Genomic DNA, 8,244 nt, shown 5'->3' with positions numbered 1-8,244 from the left:
GTGGAACACTGAGCTATAAGGACGCCCACCGGCTGTGTCTTAGGAACTTGCCTTCGTGCCTTCAGGCCTTAGCAAAGACTGTGAAGGTCAAGGGCAGCGCTGGCAGGGGGTCAAGTGAAGGTCTCCAGACATAACTGGAGAGTGGTGAAGAGCGAAGTTGAGAAAAGCAAATTCTCCCTGTTGTCAGGTCAATAACTCTTCTTTTTAAAACCCTCCTATGGCTTCACATCTCACTTAGAAGAAAATGCAAACCCCCCGCCCCAAGAAGCCCAGCACGCTCCAGTCCCCATATCCTCTCCTATGTTCTGCCCTCACTCACCCCGTACAGGCCCTGCTGGTCTTCCCCTGTTCATTCCAATCACAGGAAGCTCTCCTTTGCTGTTCCCATTGTCTGGACCACTTTGTCCTGATCTCTACATGCTGGGTCCTTCTCATCATTCAGGTCTCAGCTAAAATGCCCCCACCTCCGCTAGAGAGGTCTTCCTGACGACCACATCTGAGGTTGTATCCAGGGTTCTCAATCTGCACTGTGCACACGGATCTCCTGGGGAAGCTGTTACAATGCAGACTTGGACCCAGTGGTTTGGAGGGGAAGACAGAGCGGGGGCAGTGGGGGGAGGGCACTGAGATCCAGCATTTCTAACAAGATCCCAGGAGACGGGCAGCACCACCCCTCAATCTCCATCACACTAGCTGTTTCATTTTTTTCATGATGCTTCACATTTTGAAATTACTTATCTGTTTGTGTACTGGATTGTTCATTGGTGGGTTGATCTATTTGTCTACTAGTAAGTAAATTCCATAAGAGCAGGGATTTTTTTTTGCACTATTATTCTTTATTCTTTTAATCTTTATATTCTCAGTGTTAGCAGAGTTCCCTGGCGATCAAATCAAATAAGTGAAAAATACTGTAAATTGCTTATCTGAATCCTATCTCCTTGTGATAATCTGCTCCCAGTATACAACACTGCCTAGATTCTGGCCTACAGCAGGGCCAGGCTCAATATGATCTCAGATTAGCTTGGCTAAAATAGGACTCTGGTGGAGAGAGTTAGACTTTAGTGAAGTGAACGGAGAACACCTGCCGGGCAATCTAATCAAGAGATTCAGCTTCAATATTCTGCATTGAAGGGATAATCCTCCAAATGAGACAGAGGGTTCACGGTGCAGGCCCTCTAGTTTCTGCTGAAGCTGAGTATGATCACCATCTCTTCATCATTCAATTTGAAAGTCAAGGCCCAAAATTTCTCAGCGATGCATGTTGGTGTCACAGACTTGGGGATTACAACCACATTCCGTTGGATACAGAACCTGATGAGAACCTGGCCTGTAGTTTTTGTGCTTTGCAGCAATATCAACCTTGAGACCCTCCAGTAGGGAAAGGTCCTCTGGGTTGGCCCAAGGTTTCACCGGAGAGCCCAGAGGGCTGTATGGTGTGACAGTTATGCCCTTGGAGTGGCAGGACTGGCTCCATTTCTCCTGCATGACGTACAAGTGACAATCCGGTTAGTCACTGCTTTGTATTTTGTTTCGGGCTTGTTCAACAGTTTTTTTGGTTACACAACAAGGCCTGTATAGCACAGAGAACAATATTCAAAACCCTATAATAAGCCATAATGGAAAAGAATATTAAAAAAAAAGAATGTATATATATGTACAACTGAATCACTGCTGTACAGCAGAAATTAACAGTATCGTAAATCAACTATACTGCAATTTAAAATTTTAAATTAAAGCAAATTAAATACAGAGTATTTTGATCTGGAGGTCGCTGAAGTTGGAGATTCCAATGGCTTTCACCAACCCCCTCATCCACCAGCTCCTCCATGGCCTCCCAGGCGACCAAGAATGTTACTTCACTGGCCAGGACACTGCCTTTATTGTCTTTGGAGAAAAGTCATCCCCAGGCTATAATCCCAGTGATTAAGATAAATGTCCAGATGGTCCAGTTTCAGATCCTTGAGGGTCTTCTGACAGGTTTCCTTCACTAGGTTCTTTCAAAGAAGAGGGGCCGTAACTTGTCAATGATGAAGAGGTCCTCCTTCTTCACAACCTTCTTTCGGTGGCTTCCGCCATCTCATTCTTCTTCCGATAGACACAGGCACAATGTGGTGATATCTGCATCAGTGGCCTCCTTCACAGGCTCCTTGACTTTGCCTGGGGGAGACCTTCAGGTGCCCAGATCCACAATGGACATCTTGGCTTTGGTACTGAGTACCACTAAGGTGGCCACGGTCAGTGCAGAAACAGTTCTGAGCAAGCAGATAGGTACCTTGTGCCCTGGTTAAGGAAACTGGCCTTCAAGCAGGGACTGTGTCCAGAATGTTTACTTTTGTATTCCCAGCACTTAACACAGAACCTGGCATGTCACAGATGCTCCGTAAGTACAGTAGAATAAATCATGTTGTTCCAGATTAATTCCTTTATCCCTTTACTGCCCTCTTACCGCTTCAGCGACTGCTCCGCTATACAATAAGATCTAGACTGTAAGTGATAAAGGGCAGTGCTACCCTAGTGCCACTCCAGGAAGTGCCAGTTACTGGTCTAAACTAAGACAAAAAGCTTATACCAAAATGTAAATCTGATATGGCACTCAGCAAAGTGTTTAGTCAGGATGACTTTTTTTTTGTTTTCACAGAAAGACTTTATTGATGAAGGAAATTGCTTTCCCTTCTGGCACAGGCTCATCTCATAAAACAGTGTGTGAACTGGCACCTGTGGGCAGGCTGCCTTGTGACCAGCACAGACACAGAGGTTAAACAACTTAATATATACATTTTATATATATTTTATATTTTCCAACTTCAGAAAACTCATAGGTAAGAGAAATACACACTTTAAGACATAATTACAAAATTTTGTGTCAAGTCCTATAATAAAGAGTTGTGGGACAGAAAACAGAATTGTGGGAGTGACAAGGAATTGTGGGAGAGAATGGAAAACTGTGAGAGAGAGTTGTGGCAGAAAACAGAACTTTAAAAGAGAATGGAGAATCGACAGAGAAAAAGAAGTGTGAGAGTAAATGTAGACTATTGAGAGAAAACAAAATTGTGAGAGAAAAATGGAGAATCGTGTGGGAGAATGGGAAATCCTAAGAGAATAGAGCATTTTAGGCTAGGGGACTGTAGAAGAGATATGGAATTGTGGAAGAAAATGGAGACTGTAGGAACTCTATGGAACTGTGGAAAAAACAGGGAATCGTGAGAGAGCTGGGAATTGTGAGAAAGAATGAAAAACAGAGAGAGGACAGACAATTGGGAAAGAGCACAGAGAAGTGCCCGACAGAAAAAAAGTGGGAGAGAAAACACGGAATTGTGGGAGAGAATGGGAAATTTTGAGAGAAACAGTGACTTGTGGGAGAGAATGAGGACTTGAGGGAGCAAGTGGGGGATTGTGGGGGGCCACATAGAATTGGGGGGGGGCTGTAGGGAGATTGTGGGCGAGAATGCAGAACCGAGGGAGCAAACAGGGGATTGTGGGAGCTATGGTGACGTGGGGGGAGGCTGCAGGGGATTGTGGGGGAACAGTGATGAGTGGGGGAGGGGGAGCATGGAATTGTGGGGAAAACGGAATTGTGGGGGCTATGGTGACGTGGGGGGGAGGCTGCAGGGGATTGTGGGGGAACAGTGATGAGTGGGGGAGGGGGAGGCATGGAATTGTGGGGAAAACAGGGAATTGTGGGAGCTATGGTGACGTGGGGGGAGGCTACAGGGGATTGTGGGGGAACAGTGATGAGTGGGGGAGGGGTAGCATGGAATTGTGGGGGCTATGGCGACGTGGGGGGGGAGGCTGCAGGGGATTGTGGGGGAACAGTGATGAGTGGGGGAGGGGGTGCATGGAACTGTGGGGAAAACAGGGAATTGTGGGGGCTATGGTGACGTGGGGGGAGGCTGCAGGGGATTGTGGGGGAACAGTGATGAGTGGGGGAGGGGGAGGCATGGAACTGTGGGGAAAACAGGGAATTGTGGGGGCTGCCTCTGATTGGGCAAGAGAATGAGGAATTACGGGAGAAACAATGACAGGGCAGTTGAGTGGGGAATGGGGGAAAAGAGAATTATAAAAGAGTAAAAAGAATCATGGAGAGGGCTTCCCTGGTGGCCCAGTGGTCGGGAATCCGCCTGCCAGTGCAGGGGACACGGGTTCGATCCCTGGTCTGGGAAGATCCCACATGCCGCGGAGCAACCAAGCCCGTGAGCCACGACTACTGAGCCTGCGCTCTAGAGCCCGCGAGCCACAACTGCTGAAGCCTGCACGCCACAACTACTGAAGCCCGTGCACCTAGAGCCTGTGCTCCACAACAAGAAGAGCCACCGCAATGAGGAGCCCACGCACCGCAACGAAGAGTAGCCCCCTCTCGCCGCAACTAGAGAAAGCCCGCGTGCAGCAACGAAGACCCAACGCAGCCAAAACTAAATAAATAAATTAATTTAAAAAATCATAGAGAGATAGAGAATTGTAGGAAATATAAGAAATTGGGGGAGGAAATGGAGAATTGTGGAAAGACGGCATTGTGGGAGAGCAGACAACTGTGGGAGAGATGGGAATGGGAATTATGGGAGAGAATGGAGAAATGGGGGAAACACAGGGAAATATGAGAGAATGGCAAGTTGAGGAAGAGAAGAGAATTGAGGGAAGAGATGGGAATTGTGGAAGAAAACAATTGTGAGAGAATGTAGAACTGTGAGAGAAAATGAAAACGTAACACTGTAAGGTAAAACAAGAAATTGTAGGAAAATATGGCAACTGTGGGAGAGGCGGGGAAGTGCGGGAGAGTATGGAGGGTTGTGGGAGACAATGATGGGAGAGAATAGCAGATAAAATGTACATTTGTGAGGGAGAAGAGACAACTGGGGAGAGGCTGAGAATCGTGGGAAAGAATTGGAATCGTGGGAGAGACTGGAGAATTGTAGAAGAGAATGAAGCATTGAGAGAGACAAGGAATTGTGAAAGCTGGAGAAATACAAGAGGAGCACTGATAAAAAAGATGAAGAACTGTAGATTTGGAAAGGTGACTCACTTTACCAGGACCAACCCTAAATTCAGTTAGCAACTCAGAAAGAGTCGCTGATTTTGACTCTGCTAACACCCCAGGTCTGACAGCAGCCGTTCCTCCTACAGTACCATGGATTAGCAACCTCCTAGGCACCGCCTCGTGTGTTCCAAGGTCTCGTATTATTATTCCAGACCATGTCCATTCTCCTCTCCTCACAGGGCTGGCTCAGCCTCAGTTCAGAAAGTTAGACGCAGTGGTTTAGTGCCTCTTGGTTTTGCTACACCTGAGACCCTACCCTTAGGAGCCCTGAAATTAGTGCCCCATACTCATTTTTCATGTCACTTTCAGTAGTCAGTCCAGAACGACAAGGAACAGAGGTGTTTGCTCAGTGACATTTTCCCTCTTTTGTACTTTATTTTCCATTGAATGCTAGGAAATCTGCTCATTCATCAGGAAATGGCCCATTTATCATTTTTATGAATACATGTAATGAGAATGCTAGTTTCAGCTTGGAAGTGTTATAAATAGAAATCATTGGCTTTGGAATGAAAAAAAAAAAATCTTTGCTCACCTCTGGCCAAGAGCTGAGGGTTTCGTATTGCTGCATTTATACATCGATGATTTCATAAGTGTTTATAATTATAACCAGGGAGACCACCTGGATGTAATTCAGGACTCTTTCACTTCTTGGTCTATAATACTTTCCATATGTTAGTTTAGAAGTGCCGTACCTCTCTGTTAACAGCCTTTCCCCGCTTAAAAAGCCATCAGCTTTTAAAGACACAGGGATATTTTACTTTTTCAGTGGGAAGAACATCGTCACGTTACAGATAGTTACCTTCTCTTTGAGGTACTTTTGTGCCTATACATTTACATGGACCCTTTAAAGACTTTATCATCTTTAACTGAAAGCTGACCATCACAGAAAACAAAGATGGTTAAACTAATACCCATTCCCAGGAGCAAATGAGTGAAGGTGCAGTGAGAATTAGATTCTACATTATTGCGAACAGAAAGGCATTAGAGGAGAGAGACGGTAGTCAGTAGAGTTAGAGGTGGAGTCAAGCATGACTGTCACCATCCAGTAGTTTTTGTTTTTGTTTTTTGCTGTGTTGGGTCTTAGCTGCGGCATGCGGGATCTTTCTCGTTGCAGAGCGCAGTCTCTTCGTTGCGGCGCGTGGGCTTCTCTCTAGTTGTGGCATGCGGGTTTTCTCTCTCTAGTTGTGGCACGCGGGGTCCAGAGCGCGTGGGCTCTGTAGCTTGCAGCACGTGGGCTCTCTCGTTGAGGCGCGCAGGCTCAGTAGTTGTGGCGCGTGGGCTTAGCTGCCCCGCGGCATGTGGATCTTAGTTCCTTGACCAGGGATCAAACCCACATCCCCTGCGTTGGAAGGCAGATTCTTTACCACTGGACCACCAGGGAAGTCCCAGTCACCATCCAGTTTTTTTGTTTGTTTGTTTGTTTGTTTGTTTTCACCATCCAATTTTGATGGCAGCAGACCAAGCATAAGATTCAATCGGTTAGGTAAAGGGAAAGGTCTAAATAATCGAAGGAGAATCACATTTTCATTGTTTGGTTGCTCATCATGAGTTAATTCATTTTCTGTTGTTAAGAACTTTTAGAAAAAGTAGTAATACTTCCTCAGCCCAAAGTAATTCAAAGTGTTTAGGCCAAAAGTCAGCCTCCCTTTTGCCTGTGTCCTCTCATCACTCAATATCCCTTCCTGGAGATAATATTACCATTTCCTATGTAGAGATGATTCATTTTCAAAATGAACATGTTCTTGAACTCACACAGTTTTCTACTAATATTATTCAATATTCGATGTGGCAAAATTCCATTCCAACAAAATAATTTGCAATGAACTGAAATGATATGACCTGTATGTGTGTAGCCCCACAATGACTGTAAAGGGGTTAAGTAGTAAAACAGTCAGTGGGTACACCAGAATCAGACACCTGAATTATCACTGAGTCAGGGACTTCTGGGCCAGGGGAAACTTTTGGGGTCATTTTCAATCTGTAACTTGCTCTCCCTGCACCAAAAATTCCTACCATTTTAACCCTCTTCAACAACTTCAGTCCAACTTAGACTGAAGGCAAGGCCCAGAATGTCCTGAAATTCTGCAGTACAGAGACAGACAAAAGACAGGCCAAGTCACTGGGGAATGGCAGCCAGTGTTTTCCAGCCTCTATCAAAGATGAGATGTAATTTGATGGAATTTCTCAAATCTATGCTGTAACAGGGACAGCAGAATCTAAATCTTAAAAACACAACCTATAAAGGATGTGCACCTCATGAACAGAAATCACAGAAGACTAAGACTTACCATACAGTAAGTCCCCTACACGCGAACTTTCAAAGGTGCGGACAAGCTACTACCCAGACATAACTGGATCGTTTTTTTCAAGAGGGTGGATAGAATGGAATCCAGTAAGGAACCAGTACCTGTGCCATCAACGTCAGGCGTGAATGAAACTGCAGCTTGCCCTCTGTCTCCTATTGCTGATGATCCTTCAGCTCTACCATCTCCCACCTCCTCTCCCTCCTCCAGTCGGTGACTCTTCTTGCCTGTTCACTCGACGCCAGCCCCTGTATGCCAGCTGTTGTACTGTACTACTGTACTTTTCAAGGTACTGTACTGTAAGATTAAAAGTTTATTTTTTGTGTTTGTTTATTTTTATGTATTCTTTGTGTGAAAAGCATTATAAACCTATTAAACAGTACAGTACTATATAGCCGATTGTGTTAGTTGGGTACCTAGGCTTTGTTGGACTTAGAACACACTGGACTTACGAACATGCTGTCGGAACGGAACTCGTTCGTATGTAGCGGACTTACTGTAATTGAAACAGAGCCTCTAAATAAAAGAAACCATACCAATAAGGCTGGCACAAGACGTCCCCCAGTGTGGGGACATGAGGCAAGAAGGCCCAAGGTCCACAATGAGGTCAGCAGACAGAAGCAAGGATCTGGATACGGCCATGGGTTAGTGTAGGTCCTCCGCGAAGCACTCACCATGATGGGGTTAAACATGCGAGGATTTTACCAGGGGAAATGCCTGTGGGAGAAACGGGGGAGAATGCTGGGGAAGGCTGGAGCCACTTCAATCCTCAATGTAAGTCTGACCCCAGTGAAGGAGAGTGGGAGAGCAGGTTGGTGGAAGAATCCTAGACTCCTGTGCAGACAAAGGAAGGGTCGCCAAAGCTGCTGGGGTGTGTTGGAGCCTAAGTCCACCAACAGAAGAAAGTGT

At 45.8% G+C, this 8,244-nt stretch overlaps 1 pseudogene; it reads right to left on the bottom strand.

Annotated features, from left to right (window-relative positions):
• Positions 1-1,175: 1,175 nt before the first annotated feature.
• On the bottom strand, positions 1,176-8,027 carry LOC132357886 (aldo-keto reductase family 1 member B10-like; annotated as a pseudogene).
• Between the last annotated feature and the right edge of the window lie 217 nt (positions 8,028-8,244).

Source organism: Balaenoptera ricei, chromosome X, assembly GCF_028023285.1.
Source record: "Balaenoptera ricei isolate mBalRic1 chromosome X, mBalRic1.hap2, whole genome shotgun sequence".
Classification (NCBI taxonomy): domain Eukaryota; kingdom Metazoa; phylum Chordata; class Mammalia; order Artiodactyla; family Balaenopteridae; genus Balaenoptera; species Balaenoptera ricei.
The sequence above is the reverse complement of the archived record's forward strand: the minus strand, read 5'-3'. Positions and strand labels throughout refer to the sequence as shown.